We start from the raw sequence: 16,270 nt of genomic DNA on the forward strand, positions 1-16,270 counted from the left end.
GTACAGATAGTTGTCAGCTTATGACCACAATTGGGACCAGAATTTCTATTGCTAAGCAAGGCAATTGTTAAGCGAATTGTGACCGATATAATGATCTTTTTTCCCCAATGGTTACGCAAATCACTGCAGTTGGTAAGTGAATCACACGATTGTTAAATGAATCTGGCTTTCCCACATTGACTTCACTAGTCAGAAACTGTCTGGAAAGGTTGCAAATGACAATCACTTGGGGTGCTATAACCATTATAGATACATGCCAAGTGTCCAAATGTTGACCACATGATTGTGGGAACGCTGTGATGGTCATAAATGGGAGGACCAGTCATAATTCACTTTGTTCAGTTCCATTGTAACTTTGAATGGTCTCTAAACAAATGGCTGTAAGTCAACCAATTACCTGCTAATTCTTCCTGTAAAAGAGATAAAATAGAGTGGAAAGGCATAGGTGGGAAGGAAGGAATGGGCCAGAATTCCTAAAAAGATTAACTTACTATATAGGAGAGAAAAAGAGGCAAAAGTAACCTAGGTGGAATCTAGAGATTGCAAAGGTTTGATGTTTAAAAAGCTGCAGCCTTCAGATATACTGGCAGGAGTCTTGAACTGGCTGTGGAGAACATCTCCCCAGACGAGGAAAATGGGTCTGCTCCTAAAGAAGATGAGCATGTGTAAAAAGAAAAGGAAAAGGAAAGACTTGTTCAGTCTATGCAGCTGTTTGTGCTGATGTTTCATTTTAGTAAAATTTACATGCCCCCCTTCAAAGTAGCTTTGTAAAGATATGTATATCCTTTGATTTCACTGAAAGATGTAGGATGGTGAGGATGTGCCAAAACCAGTTTTCTGCTGAGAGAAACACTAAAAGAGCTTCTTCACATAATGTGACAGTCCTGTACCTCCATCAATTTACAGCATCACATTTTCAGAAAGATGCAAATGTTGAACGCTATGTATTGTCCTAATGATTGAGGTTTAAATATTTTTCTGTTTTTTTCTCATGTTTTCAGAATCATAGATGATGTATTGTGGACAATTCACCAGGGAAAATGCAACAGTTGAAGAGAATCTAAGCTATTAAATTATTAAACTATTATTAAAAAGCTAATGCAATCCTAGGCTGCATTAACAGAGGGATACAATCAAGATCATGTGAAGTGTTAATACCACTTTATAATGCCTTGGTAAAATCACACTTGCAATATTGCATCCAATTTTGGTCACTGTGATATTAAAAAGATGTTGAGACTGTAGAAAGAATACAGAGAAGAGCAATAGGGGATTAGGGGACTGGAACTAAAACATATGAACAATGGTTGTAAGAATTGGGTTTGTCTAATCGTATGAGCCCAAGGACTAAGGGTGACATGATAGTAGTTTTCCAATATCTAAGGGATTGCCACGAAGAAGAGGGGGTCAATATATTCTCCAAAGCAGAACTGAAGGCAGAACAACAAGCAATGGATGGAAACTAATCAAGGAGAGAACCAACCTAGAAATAAGGAGTAATTTTTTGACAGAACAATTAATCATTGGAACAACTTGCTTCCAGAAGTTGTAGGTGCTTCATCATTGGAGGTTTTTAAGAAGATATTGGACAATCATTTGGCTGAAATGATATAGGATTTCCTGCCTGAGCAGGGGGTTGGATTAGAAGACCTCCAAGATCAATTCCAATTCTTATTGTTGTTGTGTTTTGATTTCACTTTCCAGCAGGTAAAAGTGAGTCACTGGTCTCTTACACCCAAGAACAAGAACCATAATTTTGACTATTGATCAAAGACATCTTAAGCATGTATATTCATTAGAAAGTTCCAATTGCTTTATAGCTGACAAGGAAGCAAGATAACCTCAAGGAAAACAGGGATAGGCAACACAGGTTTGATATACAAGAGTACCAAGGTTCTGTTATTCTAAGATGCTGACTATAATGTTTTGTGGAATAAAGCAAAGAGATAAAGCAGTATTACTTGTCCTTGACTCAACTAGCCATTAATGTCTACAGTTAGTCATGAAGAAGTACTTATTGGCATTGCAATAAAATTCCATTTTTAAAGTTATTTTCAGAGAAGTACAGCTAAAGGCATATATGTAATACTTCGCTTGTAAACATGTGGAAATAACCACATGTTTACATAATTAAATTCAAACACTGTATTTATTTTACAATCCTTTCTGGTTGTTTTTTTTTTTTTTTTTTTTTAGTTTTACATGTTAAATTACAGTGTTGAAAGTATGTAAGAGTGGAGATTGTAATTAAATAAATAGTATCATTTTGGTTTGATGTATTAATTCTGTGCAATATAGATCATAAATATAATTTGCTGATTTAAGAATGCTGTAATTTGCATCACTGAATGCTGTGAAAATTCACTATTAACTTTTTCTCTTCCTATTTTATTTTTCCTTGTTTCTTACTTGATACACCAGTAAGACTGAATTTTTTTTTATTGCTTCATTTCAATGTTCATGACTTTTTAAAACCTAACCCCCTTTTTAACCATGTTTGTTGACTATATTAATTTATTGAAGAATCCCTGCTGCTTAACTTAATACCTTTGATTTTGAAAGTATTGTTAAATCAACTCAATACTTTAGTCTCCAGATTAAATGCTCTAGTTTCAGTACTGCATGTAGTTAAAATCATATTTAATGCACTGTATTGCTGAATCTGTACTACACCTGCTATTGATTACAACTCCCATCCTTCTTGACCGAGCTTGTTATCTGATAGTGTTGATGGGAATTTGTCTTTAATAATATCTCTAGAGTGCTAAACTTTCCCTCCCTGTTTTATCTATACTATAAGATGCTTCTATACATTGGTTTAAAGAACATGTGAAGTCAAGAATGATTTCTGATCCCACCTCATTTCATATTTTATAGGACCTAGTGTTTGATAGTTCATGGGAAATATTTCTTGCAATGCTACTCAGGATATGAAAAATAATGCTTTCTTTGTTTGAAAAATATTGTAGATCCAACTGCAAGTTTATGAGCAGTTGTCTTACAGCTTTTAAATGTTACATTCAGCAGCAGATATTGGTTCAATAAACCATGGTAAGAATATGACATTATGGAAAGTTATTGAATCTCAAGAAATGTATTATGTTCTAACAAAGTATCTTTGAGAGGCAAAAGTTGTGTTTAGTACCAGAAATGTGGAAGAACTCTACTGCAGACTAAGCTGCAGGAAATGGTCATGCAAAATGCAAATCTTGTTGAATCCATGACAGTGAAAACATTGTCTGCAACATGACTTTTTGGGAGAAAAAGTCACAGGAGTGACATATGAGAGTGACTTATAATCTTCCTTGGCAAGGAAGGTTGCAAATGGCAATCACATGACCTTAATTCACTATTATGTTGTGATCAGGAGCCAGGTACTCTAATATTCAAATTGTGATCATGTGATTATGTGAGGCTGTGATGGCCTTATCTTTGTAGACTTTGAAGAAGTCCCTTCTTTAGCACTGTTGCAATTTTAAATAGTTGTTGAATGAATGGTCATAACTCAAGAATTACATTTACAGAAAATATACCCATCTTGAGATGGGATCTATGAAACACAAAGTAGAATGAAGAAAACGTCATTGACATAGATAAGGCAGATCTGTCAAGGACAAGAACATGGGTTAAAATCCAAAGCAGATTTCGATTTAATAAATAGAAAATTTATGTAAGGAGCTTAGGCAGGCACTTCTCTAATTCATATGAGTTAAGAATGAGGGGAAGCACAGCACAACCAGATTTGCAAGAATCTGTTATAAACAGAATAACAGAGTTGGAAGGGGTCTTGGAGGTCTTCTATTCCAACCCCCTGCTCAGGCGGGAAACCCTACACCATTTCAGACAAATAGTTGTCCAATCTCTTCTTAAAAACTTCCAGTGTTGGAGCATTCACAACTTCTGGAAGCAAGTTGTTCCACTGATTAATTGTTCTGTCAGGAAATTTCTCCCTTATGTCTCTTTGATTAGTTTCCATCCATTGCTTCTTGTCCTGCCATTAGGTGCTTTGGAGAATAGCTTGACTCACTCTTCTTTGTGGAAACCCCTGAGATATTGGAACACTGCTATCATTTCACCCCTAGTCCTTCTTTTCATTAAACTAGACATACCCAATTCCAGCAACTGTTCTTTATGTTTTAGCCTACAGTCTCCTAATTGTCTTTGTTGCTCTTCTCTGCAATTTTTTTAGAGAAGGGCAGCATCACGTGACGTATTGGGACTCCCCCCCCTTCATTAAACCTGGCATGGGCCAGAACATGATGTAGCCGGCCTGCGGGCCGGGAGTTTGACAGCCCAGTTTTAGAGTCTCAACATCTTTTTTATATCATGGCAACCAAAACTGGATAGAGTACTCCAAGTTTGTTCTTATCAAGGCATTAGAAAGTAATATTAACACTTCACATGATCTTGATTCTATGCCTCTGTTAATGCAGCCTATCTTAGAAAAAAGTAGCCAGCCTTACTATGGTTTTGATACCTCAACTGGTCACTGGTAAGACTGACACAAGCCATAGGGTTGTTTCCTCAGCTTCCCTTTCCCTGATATATCTTTGCCATAACTCAAGAAGGGTTAGGATTGGAAGTTAAAACATCATGTCTGAACAGATTGGTGACAGCCACAGTTCAAATCATAGCTTGACATTTCAACTTCTACATCATTCTGACTCTCACAAAATTTCTTTTTTAAGAACATAGATCATTATAAATTTGTTTTGAATTGTTGGCTTTTAGAAAGAAGATTCTTTGGAAATAAACACATATAAGCACACAGAAAAAGATATAGGGAATAAAATATAAGAGAATTTAAATATTTCACATAGGGAAATAAATGCACAAGCAAATTATGTTCTTTATTAAAGTCCTCATTTTTTCTGTTTCTGCTTTTCAATGTATACCAGCCATAGTCCTTAGGAGTTAGACTGTTTCTAATCATATAACTAAACAAACAACTGAACAATGGACCTGGATATGTCTTGACAGCAAGGACTGATCCGGAACATTGATGGCTGCATGGGGCATAATCAATATGATTATGGTACATTTTTATGGTGAGGTTCAAGTGTATAAATAATGCTAGTGCTGTTTGAATCAGGTATTCATGATTCAAAATAGATTTTCATGGCAAAATTGAACCAAACAGTCACCTGCATCATTCCACTCCCCAAATCCAAAGATACCAGTGATTCTTGTTTCTGCTTGACTGCCAAATGTCACTTTGAAATAACCTGGTATATAAACATCTTTTTTAGGCATTTGCTTCAGAGTTATTTTCAATGCTGACCTACAAACTCTTCATTTCAATCTCTGTTACATCAATTATTGGGGTGTACACTTTGACAACTGGAATTTTGAGGGGACTGGCACAAAATCAGATAATCATAATGCAATAATTAACTGTCAAGAAGGTTCGGTGAGTTTCTTTGCTTATGTTTAATGCCACTCCATTAATTTTCCTGGTGTCATGACTCAACTGATAGTGAATTCCTGAGACTGGAAATAGCCATTTAATATTCAGTGTAGCTCACTGACACCCAGGAAGTTGATTTTCAATGTGGTCCTCCTTCTTGATATCCAGTTAACCCTGGCTGATTCCTTGGACATTCCACATTGCTACCTGATGTGTCTTCCTACAATACAAAACCTTATTTCACCAATAGCTGCATTAGCAGCTAAGATTCCTTCTGGATTTGCCCCAGTGTGACATTGATGCCTTGAATTTCCACTGCAGATCCTTGCTCCGCCCCAGTAGTTTATTGGGTACCTTTTGGCCTGGGAGTCCTATCATTATTTGGGAGTCTTTCCATTAAAAAAAAATGTGGCATTTTTGCCAAGTTTTATCTCGACTCTTCCCATTTTTCTTGTCTTGGAACTATCAAGCAGACATACATAGTGCCATTCCTACAGTAATATTTTTATAAAGAGCCAGGTCACTAGCACCGTTCTTTAAAGAAAGCATATGAATTAAAGATGAATTCAAAACTGAATAGAGCCCTGTGTATTGCAATACGTAAACCACCAGGTTAATTTTAGGGTTTGCTAGGGTTTTTTAGAAGTCCCATTTCCTTTTTCTAACCAATTTGAATGTAATTATTTTAAGGATAGATCCCCCCCCATGCACTTTATATATTAATATCATTAATCACAAGCACCTTTAAAATTCACTCTGCTTTGCTTTAACAAATGTTAAATTGCGTATGTGGACAAATAAATTACACATAGGTGATTGTAATACACACAGCCAGAAAAATAATAGCGACTCTAGAGAGGCTTAGAAAAATTAAATTAGTCTTGGAGATATGTACCTAAAAGATGGGTTATTAATGAGATATGAACAAATGCCAAGAAGGGGGAGGAAATAATTGGTATTTTTCCTGCATGAATCAAATATCTACATTTTGTTGTACTTACATCCACAGGTAAAATTTAAAAACTATTCTTGTTTCTCAATATAACCAAATTAGAAGTATGAATTTAATTTGAGACAAACTAGCCACAGAACACTTTCCAAACTGGGACATTAAAATATTCCAAAATTGGTTTTCAACCTTTGTGTTCTTGTGCTGTTTCCTGTGCTAAGATCCATTATTTCCAATTGTTGTGCTACTGTAAAGCAGTATTTCTGAAATGCTGAAGCTTTGCAAAACTTTGCAGAGTTTATGGGATATTCATTTTTTCAAATGTTCAAATGTAGGAGAGCAATTATGTCTTGCTGACTTTTCAGTTCCCCTTCTAGAAACCGCAGGAGAACTATGATAGTCCATGGTAGCCAAAACCCAAAATGTAACACCCATTTTAAGTACTGTATTTTTTGGAGTATAAGACGCACCGGAGTATAAGACACACCTACCTTTTTTGGTGAGGAAAAGATAAGGTGACCAGATTTTAACATTGGTAAAGAGGGACACCATTGTGGGCGTGGCTTATTTTGTGGGCGTGGCTAGCTGGTCATGTGACTGGGTGGGCATGGCTAGCTGGTCATGTGACCGGGTGGCCATGGCTATGTGTATAGGGACTACTCAGAGGGCTGAAAAAAGTCATTTCTGACAGGTCCTCGGACTTTTGACTGGTCCTCACACTTATGACCATCCTCACATTTATGCCCGTGCAGCATTCTTAACAACCATGTCACTCATTTCACAACTGCTTCTCTTCACCATGGTGATAAGATAGGGCAAAAAACGTAAAATGTAAGGACAGTCGTAAGTTCGAGGACTGGTCAAAAGTGTGAGGACCAGTCAAAAATAACTTTTTCAGCCCTCTGAGCAGTCCATATGCACAAAAGGACTAACCAGAGGGCTGAAAAAAGTCATTTCTGACAGGTCCTGGCACTTTTGACCGGCCCTCACACTTATGACCATCCTCACATTTATGCCCGTGCAGCATTCTTAACAACCATGTCACTCATTTCACAACTGCTTCTCTTCACCATGATGACAAGATAGGGCAAAAATGTAAAATGTGAGGACAGTCGTAAGTTCGAGGACTGGTCAAAAGTGTGAGGACCAGTCAAAAATAACTTTTTCAGCCCTCTGAGTAGTCCATATGCATAAAAGGATACAGCAATAGAGAGGATGAAGGAAGGGAAGGGAAATTAGAGTAGGAGTGAGGGTAAGAGAGGGAGGAAGAGAGGAGGAGAAGGAGAAAGGAAGAGGAAGTAGGAAGGAGAAGAAGAGGGGGGGAACAGAAAGTAAGAAGGAAAGAAAAGAGAGAGGTGGTAGGTTTGAGGAGAAAGATTTCTGTACAATAAAAAAGATGAAAGGGAAGAAATCCAACCCCAAACAAATATAAAGATATTAAGATAAAGAATGAATTGTTAAACTTTAAAGAATAAAAGAGAACAAATATGAATAAATAGCAATAATTAGAAACACACATACAAACATTCAATGTATTTTCTTTGGACAGAATATTTGGCTGGTTCACAAATTTAAACAGTGTTTAGTCATTTCAATTAAATTTACAATTTCTAAATTTCTTTTTTGCCATATTTATTCCTCATCTATTTTTAAAAAAAAAAACAATTTACCCTTCATCCTCATCTCTAATCTTAATCAAATTCAATTTTTCCCTTCTATTCTATATTATACCCCTTCCCATTGTCATCTATTTTTATATCCATTCTCACATTAATTATGTAATTATGTAATACAGTTGTTTAATACAAATTCAACATTTTAATATAAATCAATTAGTTATATAACTATCTTTTTTGTATATTAATCAATATGAACATGAATATTCCAATTATTTCCATGCAATCCAATTTCTTACAAATCGATTAATTATATTTACCAATAATAATAAACCAAATAATTTCCCTCATATATTCCTCACAACTTAACCATTTCTGCTTTCAACACAATAATATACAATTAATAGTATTTCAGTTATTACAATTCCCTAGTTAAATAGAGCTTTTTTTCTTTTGTGTTTTAAAATCTTGAACTCTTCTCCTAAATTTCCCATTGTTTGCAGTTTTGCACCTACCTTTTTTGGTGTGGAAAAAGAAAAAGAAAAAGAAATCTTTCTCTGCCTCATTTTGTCACGTTGCACCAAAGACCCTGCTTTCGCTTTCGCTTTTTCAGCATAGCTAGGGGGAAAAAAATCTGCTCCAGGAACTCTTTACACTGATCACCTGTAGGGCTGCCCTTTGAAACCCCGTGGCAAGAGTTTAAACAGTTTTTTTTCCCTCTAGCCATCAGCTGGGGCTCAGGAGGCAGCCGGGACTCAGGAGGCAGAATAAAAAATTGGGACTTTTTTAAAACGCCGCAGGACGCGGGACAAATTGCTAAAAATTGGAACTGTCCCGCCAAAAGCGGGACATCTGGTCACCTTAGGAAAAGAAGAAAAAGAAATCTCCCTCTGAACAATTTTGCCTCATTGCAGAAAACAGCAAGCAGCCTGCTTTACTTTCATTTTCGTTTTCAGCATAGCTTGATTAGCACAAGGAAAAAAAATCTGCTCCAGCAATTTACCTCTTTGCAGCTAGCAGCAGAGACCTGTGCAAAACAGCTGAGAACAAATCAGCTGAGAGTTGGGAGGCCGATCCAATCAACTTGTGCTAATTAGCCTGTGCTGAAGCTGAAAGGAGCTGTTTTTTCTTGCTGTTTGCTTGCAAGGAGGTAACTGCTGCGAGGCAGAGGCCAAAGTGTGGGGTGGGTGGGGATACATTCAGTGTATAAAACACACCTAAATTTTCACCCCCTTTTAGGGGAAAAAAAGGTGCGTCTTATACTCCAAAAAATACGGTATGTTGCTAAAAGTCATGTGCTTTTGTGAACTACAGTTCACTTCATCAGATGCATGAAATGACTGGGGTGATGTAAGATTTAAATTGGGTTCAGATGGTAGGGTGGTGAAGTATCAAGGAAACAATTTTGTTATGTGGATTCAAGCTATACTGTACGCGAAACAGATAGTAAGCACCAAATCGACTAATAATTTTAATGTATTGGGACTTCCTGGGAAGAAATGCCAAACTGAATATGGTTTTGTTAGAAACCAACGACCATAATAGAAGGAGGAGCCAGAGAGTAAACCAGGTCCTCCTTATTCTTCTCTGGACAAGGAGAAGATTTGAGATTGCCCATAAATGGTCCAAATAAGAAAACTGCAAAGCACTGGTCTCTGGCAGGTTTACAAGTCTGTCAAATGTGGGAATAGCCATGTTGGCTCAAATAATAACAGAGAGACTTCAGAAGAAGTCCCAACACATTAAATTTAAAAAAAATATTTTTTGTTACTTGTCCCAGTGTTTGATAAAACCATACTAGGAGTTTTTTTCACTTTTCCATTTAATAGATAGGTAGATGTACCCAGTACATCTTTTAATATAATCATATAATCTTATATGTTGAATATGATTTATGCAAAATATATTATTTGTCTAACCTGTCAGTCAATTTCTTTGGATTACTGCAGTTTAGTACTATAATATAGACATATATTCCCTGTTTTCCTATTTGCACTACAGAGGAATCAAAAGGACTCAAAAAAGTGCCCCAAATTTTTCTTTTCTCTACTTTCTTACAACATGAACACTCTGTATTTTTTTTTTCCTAAGTAATCTTCACTATAGTGAAGTAATCTTCACCATGGTGGCCAGGTTACCAACAGAGATGTTGTTGATGCTATTTGTACAAATAGCAGCAGACAATAAAAAAATCTTTGTTTTTTTAAAGGAAGAGAGAAAAAATTCTTCTTTATCTTTAAACAACTGTTATAAAGTTTTCTTTCTGAAAAAAGTCTTATAAAATGATCCCATTTCTTTGCTCATAAATGATATGGGGAAGTTTGAAAGGACAGTGTTGGCAAAGTTCTGATTTTTAATGCATTTTGGATTGTGTTAACCTAGCATGACCCCCTTTAGAGAATTCAGGATAAATATTCTATGCATTTTATTGCAAAGAACTCCCATTGAATATGATATGACTTACTTCTGAATATCCAAATACATGATACATTTTAAAAATCCCTAGTGTCCTATGATAGGAGTTTAGGAATATGCGAGGGCTAAATTTCAACCTATTTGAACATAGTATCCTCAGTGTAGACCAGTGGTGTGTTGCTACCAGTTCGCCCCGGATCGGGCAAACTGGTAGCGGTGGTGCCAGGAGGCTCCGCCGTCCCGCCCAGATGCTTCTACGCATGCGCAGAAGCATTGCGCTTGCACACAAGCGCGCCCACACCCACATGCGAACCGGTAGCGACAGATTTTGGTGCAGACTTCCAAAATGTTTGACATATCATAAAACAGAGCTGCACAATACATTCAATTTGTTTTGGAAAAGGTACTTCAGAACATGCAAAAGTGCAACTGTAGCCTGGAATTCAAGAAAGCAGATATGTTTGTTCCTATTGTGACCCCGGCCCCGGAGACTGATTTATCTTCACATGCTGAGTCGGAGGATGATATGGAGGAGGAGGAAGCTGTCACGAGCTATGTGCCGGAGGGACGTCTTCACTGGTGAGTCAGCAAGAACTGACAGTTGCTGATGTGCCTCTGGACCCCAGCCAAATTGAGGAGGAAACAGAGGCCAGTAACGATGAGGGTGAACCCCTATTGGATGCAAAAGAGAGACGTAGGAGACGTCGTAGAGAACAGCTGTTGCCATGTCCCAAGAGGTGTGGTCAGGAGACATAGGGCCACACCCTACAAAGTATAAAAGGGGTGTGACTGGGCTGGAAAGGCGGGGTGAACAATTTGTTGGTGTTTTGGATGCAGTGGATTTACAACTGTTAGTTTGGAGTTTTTTTGACAAGAGTCTGCATTACTGCATTAGTCTGCTGGCCGTCTGCCAAGACTTTGGAACATTGCCCGGTAACTATTGGACTGATATACTCTTTGGAAGAGAACTATTTATTAAAGGGCTAGCTTCAGCCTCTGTAGTCTGCGTTTGTTACTGCTGGGCTATTTGAGCCTCTGCAAGGCCACTCGTGGGAGGGGACAGAACAGTTCCTATCTGGGACTATTTTCAATAGTTGCATGATCCTAAAAACAACACAGCTACTTTCATAAGTTGCTTATTCGGCATGGATGTTATATAATCTTGTGCATTCCAAACCATTTCTTCCAAATAAAATTCAAAGCATTTCCAAGACTTTGATAAATTACTTTGTTTATAACTTTAATATATGACATATCCCCAACTTTATAAGTCATGGACATATTTGACATTTTGAGAGCATGTCATATTTGGTCAAAGAATATGGTTGTTATGGGTCCATGCCTGCTCACAATATAGATACTGCAATGGGCATGGCCAATCCCAAGTTATGAAGCACTCATTTCTGAGAAGGTACATCAGTGAGATTACTCCTAAGAGCCTTTATGGGTCCTCAAATATTCAAGATAAAGCCCCAGTTTATCTTTTTATGGAAAGGCCACACATTTATAAATGAAGCATGTAGCTTTTCAATTGTTTATAAATAATAACTATGAATAATCTAAAGGAATCTAGTCTGCATTTTTTACTTTTGTTTTCTATTCCCATTACTTTTTGTACTTTGTATTTGTTTTTATTTGAACAACTATAATACTTAATTGTTCAAAATCAAGAAAAACAGATCATGCACAAAATACACTTATTTTGTTAATTTCCTTTATCTTACTTTAATACTAAAATCTTTAATGGAATACTATAAATATTACTAGTATAAAAGTGTGTGGGTAAATAATTATGAATTCCAATGTTGGAGTCACTCGTATGTATAACCAGTATTCCTACATCACATCCATCATTCCACTTTTGTTTTCCTTGGTCAAAATAACATGTTTATAAGGTAAAATTTTGATATGATATCAACAACCTGGAAATGTTTTTCATCTTTTGATTTTACCATGAAAAGAACAATATGAGCAATTCTAAGCATCCCTTAATTCCAGAATATACATTTGATACTTGCAAAGTAATACAGAACATTTATCCATGTTAACTTAGCCATGATTTACTGAATGAATCAAATGAATCATGGTTCATATGATTTTTATTAAAAAACCCAGGGCTGGTTTTGCAGATTTGCTAGGTTAAAATAAGAGATTGTGATTCAGCATGCTCTACAAGCACAATGAAAAGGCTGGAAAAGGCATCAGGTAATATGACTTCAGCCCTTACTCGGAATTTAGGTTTAAGAATTTCTAACTAACTTGATCCATTACAATGCTAAAACACAGGTAACACATTGTCTTATCTAAAGCATTAGTAATTTAAACCTTAGCAAACAGCAACCATGCTTACCAAAAAGCACAGATAATGGAATATTTTGTCCCACTATGTAACATGCTGTTCTTATTGCAAACACAATTCCATCTGTTAATAAGATGGCATTAAAGAAAGGAAAGTTAAACAGTAATTTTGAGCTAAGCAAATTCATGGTGTTGAACGTTTGATTCAGAATGTGAATGTCAGTTCTTGGCTCTGACTTCATCTCCTTAATGTTTTGTTTTAAATTGAAATTGATCTTCTTTGTTCAAAGATTGTAATTTGAAACACCTTACAAGCGATTAGCCTCAATGAATCTATTTCAAATGAACCCAGTCTAGGCAATATTTATTAACATATTCTCTCTGGCCTCTTGTTATCACTGACAACTCATGATATCAACCTAATGGTGGTTCAGGTGGCATACTGCATGAACCACTTCAGCTCTGCTAACCCATTATTACACCACAATCAGGGGACATTTCTATCTTCCTTGTTTCCGAAGATTGTGCAGAGAAAATTGTTAGTGGCTGGCTGAAATTTCCCTTCTCCTTTTGCTCTCAACTGTATTCATTACAACACAGAGACTTTAATACAACTGACTCAGGAGAATAGCTGATTTATTACACAGTCCCTCCCTCTCATGAACAATTATTCACAGGTGGGTAGATCCATTACAGTAGGGGAGGAATCACGAATCCACTGCTAGTTTAAAAGTAGGGTATCATTTCTCAGCATGAGAAATGTCCCAACAAAAGAAAATGCCATTATAAATCTTGCATTCCATTTGTCAGTATAAATCTTACATTTTGTTTCAATCACGCTTGGGGGTTATAACAGAAGCTATTTTCGGTCCTTGTTCTATTACAGATGTTTATAATATTGAGAAGGTAAAGTAAAGTTAGTTACGCTAAAGAAACTGATTAAAATACAAAGACACACACACACACACACACACACACACAAACACAGACCTAATGCTTTCAACCATTTTTTAAAAAAAACCCAGTATAGTGTTTCATAAATCAAAGTGTGAAATAGATACAAAATTACATTTTTGCTTTGTTATGTCTGGAACATTACCATAATTCTCTATTCAATACTGCTACTTTTTCCTTTGATTCTCAACTAAAAGTGTATGACTGATTCTTGAAAAAAAAGTCACAGCACGAAAGCTGTACTCTTGAATTTAGATTAATGCCATATTTTGTGGAAGAAAAGCATAACAATGCTATTTGTTTTCAATAAGACTTTTTAAAAAAAATTAAACAAATTTAAATTCCAACAAATATTTGGAGATATAGTTGATGCTTTATATCTTTCATCTTCCTCAAAGTTAAGAATTCCTGGAGAACCTTCACTCTCTATAAACGGTAGGAACACAAATACAGATAGTCCTTGAACTGAGCCCAAAATTTATGTTGCTAAATAAGACATTTGTTAAGTTTTACAACCTTTCTTGCCACAGTTGTTAAATGAATCATTGCAATTTTTAAGTTAGTGACATGGTTGTTAAGTGAATCTGGTTTCCCCATTGACTTGTCAGAAGGTCTCAAAAGGTGATCACATGACCCCAGGATAGTGCAACCATCGCAAATATGAACCAGTTGCCAAGTGTCTGAATTTTGATCACATGACTAAGGGAATGCTGCAACAGTTCTAAGTGTGAAAAATGGTCATAAGTCACTTTTTTCAGTGCGGTTGTAATTTTGAATGGTCACTAAATGAACTGTTGTAAGTCGACGTCTACCTCTACTCAAAATTTATATTAATTCAGAGGGTGCTTCAACTCTGTGAATTCTCAATGAAACTGTAAACAACCTTTAAGCCCCAATTTTAAATTATTTTGCATGCTTCAAAGTTATTGTTTCTATCTCAGGAATCATGGTGAAGCAGTCAATTTGTTTATGGTTTTTTGCTTCTTTTGTTTATGCTGTTCTCTACCATACTCTGAAAATAGTGTAAGAAAGAAATGCTATTTCTTTAATGCTGACAATCAAGAACTGTTTGCAAGAAATCAATTTTCTAAGGCAGAAAATGTAAAATATTTGCTAGGGCTTAAAAATAGTACAACATCAATTACTTTAATAAGACTAGCATTTTCACTTTGCATAGAATATTCATGAAGTTCGGAGGTATTTTAGGAGGTTTAACTATTTCATAATCACAAATGAATTCTGGAAAGCACAAGTTCCCTATCTACTAACATATTACAATCAGACGTAGAGTCAGAGACTAATAGTCATGCCATATATCACAAAATTTTATTTACTTATTGCTCTATTTCGGCCCAGCATCCATTTTGTTTCTCTCTCAAGCAAAAACCATAGAAGCTATGGAGCTGAAACTGAAACAGAATGAGTGAAAACAGTTTTATGAAATGGTTATTCATTACAAATGATAAATTATTCTACCACAAGAAATCCTGATCTGAATTAACTGTTTTGCCTGCTGCCAGAATATATAGATTGAACAAACTGTTCTTCAGCACTTGGGAGCATATTAAATATATTATTTTTTCCACACATTCAGTACTTGAGATGCCTATTTCAGTTATGAGTGTCACCATAAGATATATGTTTTCAAAAGACTGAGAGACAGTTTGGTATAGTGGTTAAAAGTCCTGCTTAAGGCATAAAGCCAGCTGGGTGGCCTTATGCCAGTTGTTTTTTTTTTTTTTTCAGCCCCAGGAAGGAGGCAATGGCAAACCACTTTGGAAAAACCTTGCAAAGTAAAGTGTAGGGACTTCTCCAGGCACTTTCTGAGAATTGGACATGATTGAACAGAAGAAAAGAAAAAAATTGGGTTGATGTGCTGTTTGTGTAAACACTCAAGGCTACTATTCAAGAGGTACAAGTGTATGCTTTAAAAAGGCATACATATTTTCATTATCCATACAATTTCAAAATAGGAGGAAATGTTAAATTGTACTATTACAGATTTACCAAGTGATTGATTTTAGCTCTGAATACAACTGAAAAAGAGAACTGTTTTGGAGAAGCAACACCATCGACTTGACACATACAGTAACATTTTTCAAATTTGGATTACAACTCCTAGGGAGATCAGAGATAATCAATGGAGAATTACTAGAGAACATCTAGTAATTTTCAAGCAAATCTAGAGAGCATCAAGTTATTTTCAAGCAAACCTATCAATTTGATAGAGGTTTTCTGAATTCACTGCAACACAAAAGTCCATAGTCCTATATGAAACAAGAATGAGCTTAACATCACTGATAACCACAATGGGGTGGTCACTGACCTCAAGCCAGACATTCTGGAATGTTAAGTCAAATGTGCCTTAGGAAATCTGAGCAATAACAAAGCTAGTGGAGGTGACAGTACTCCAACTGAGCTATTCAAAATCTTGAAAGATGATGCAAATTTGCCAGCAAATTTGGAAAACTCAACAGTGGCCACAGGATTGGAAAAGGTCAGTTTACATTCGAATTCCAAAGAAGGGCAATGCCAAAGAATGTTCAAACTACTGCACCATTGCACTCATTTCACATGCTAGCAAAGTTATGCTCAAAATCCTACAAGCTAGGCTCCAGCAGTATGTGGACC

The sequence above is a fragment of the Pituophis catenifer genome, unplaced genomic scaffold (assembly GCF_029215685.1).
Source record: "Pituophis catenifer annectens isolate HBS135680 unplaced genomic scaffold, rPitCat1.0.hap2 SCAF_4, whole genome shotgun sequence".
Taxonomy (NCBI): domain Eukaryota; kingdom Metazoa; phylum Chordata; class Lepidosauria; order Squamata; family Colubridae; genus Pituophis; species Pituophis catenifer.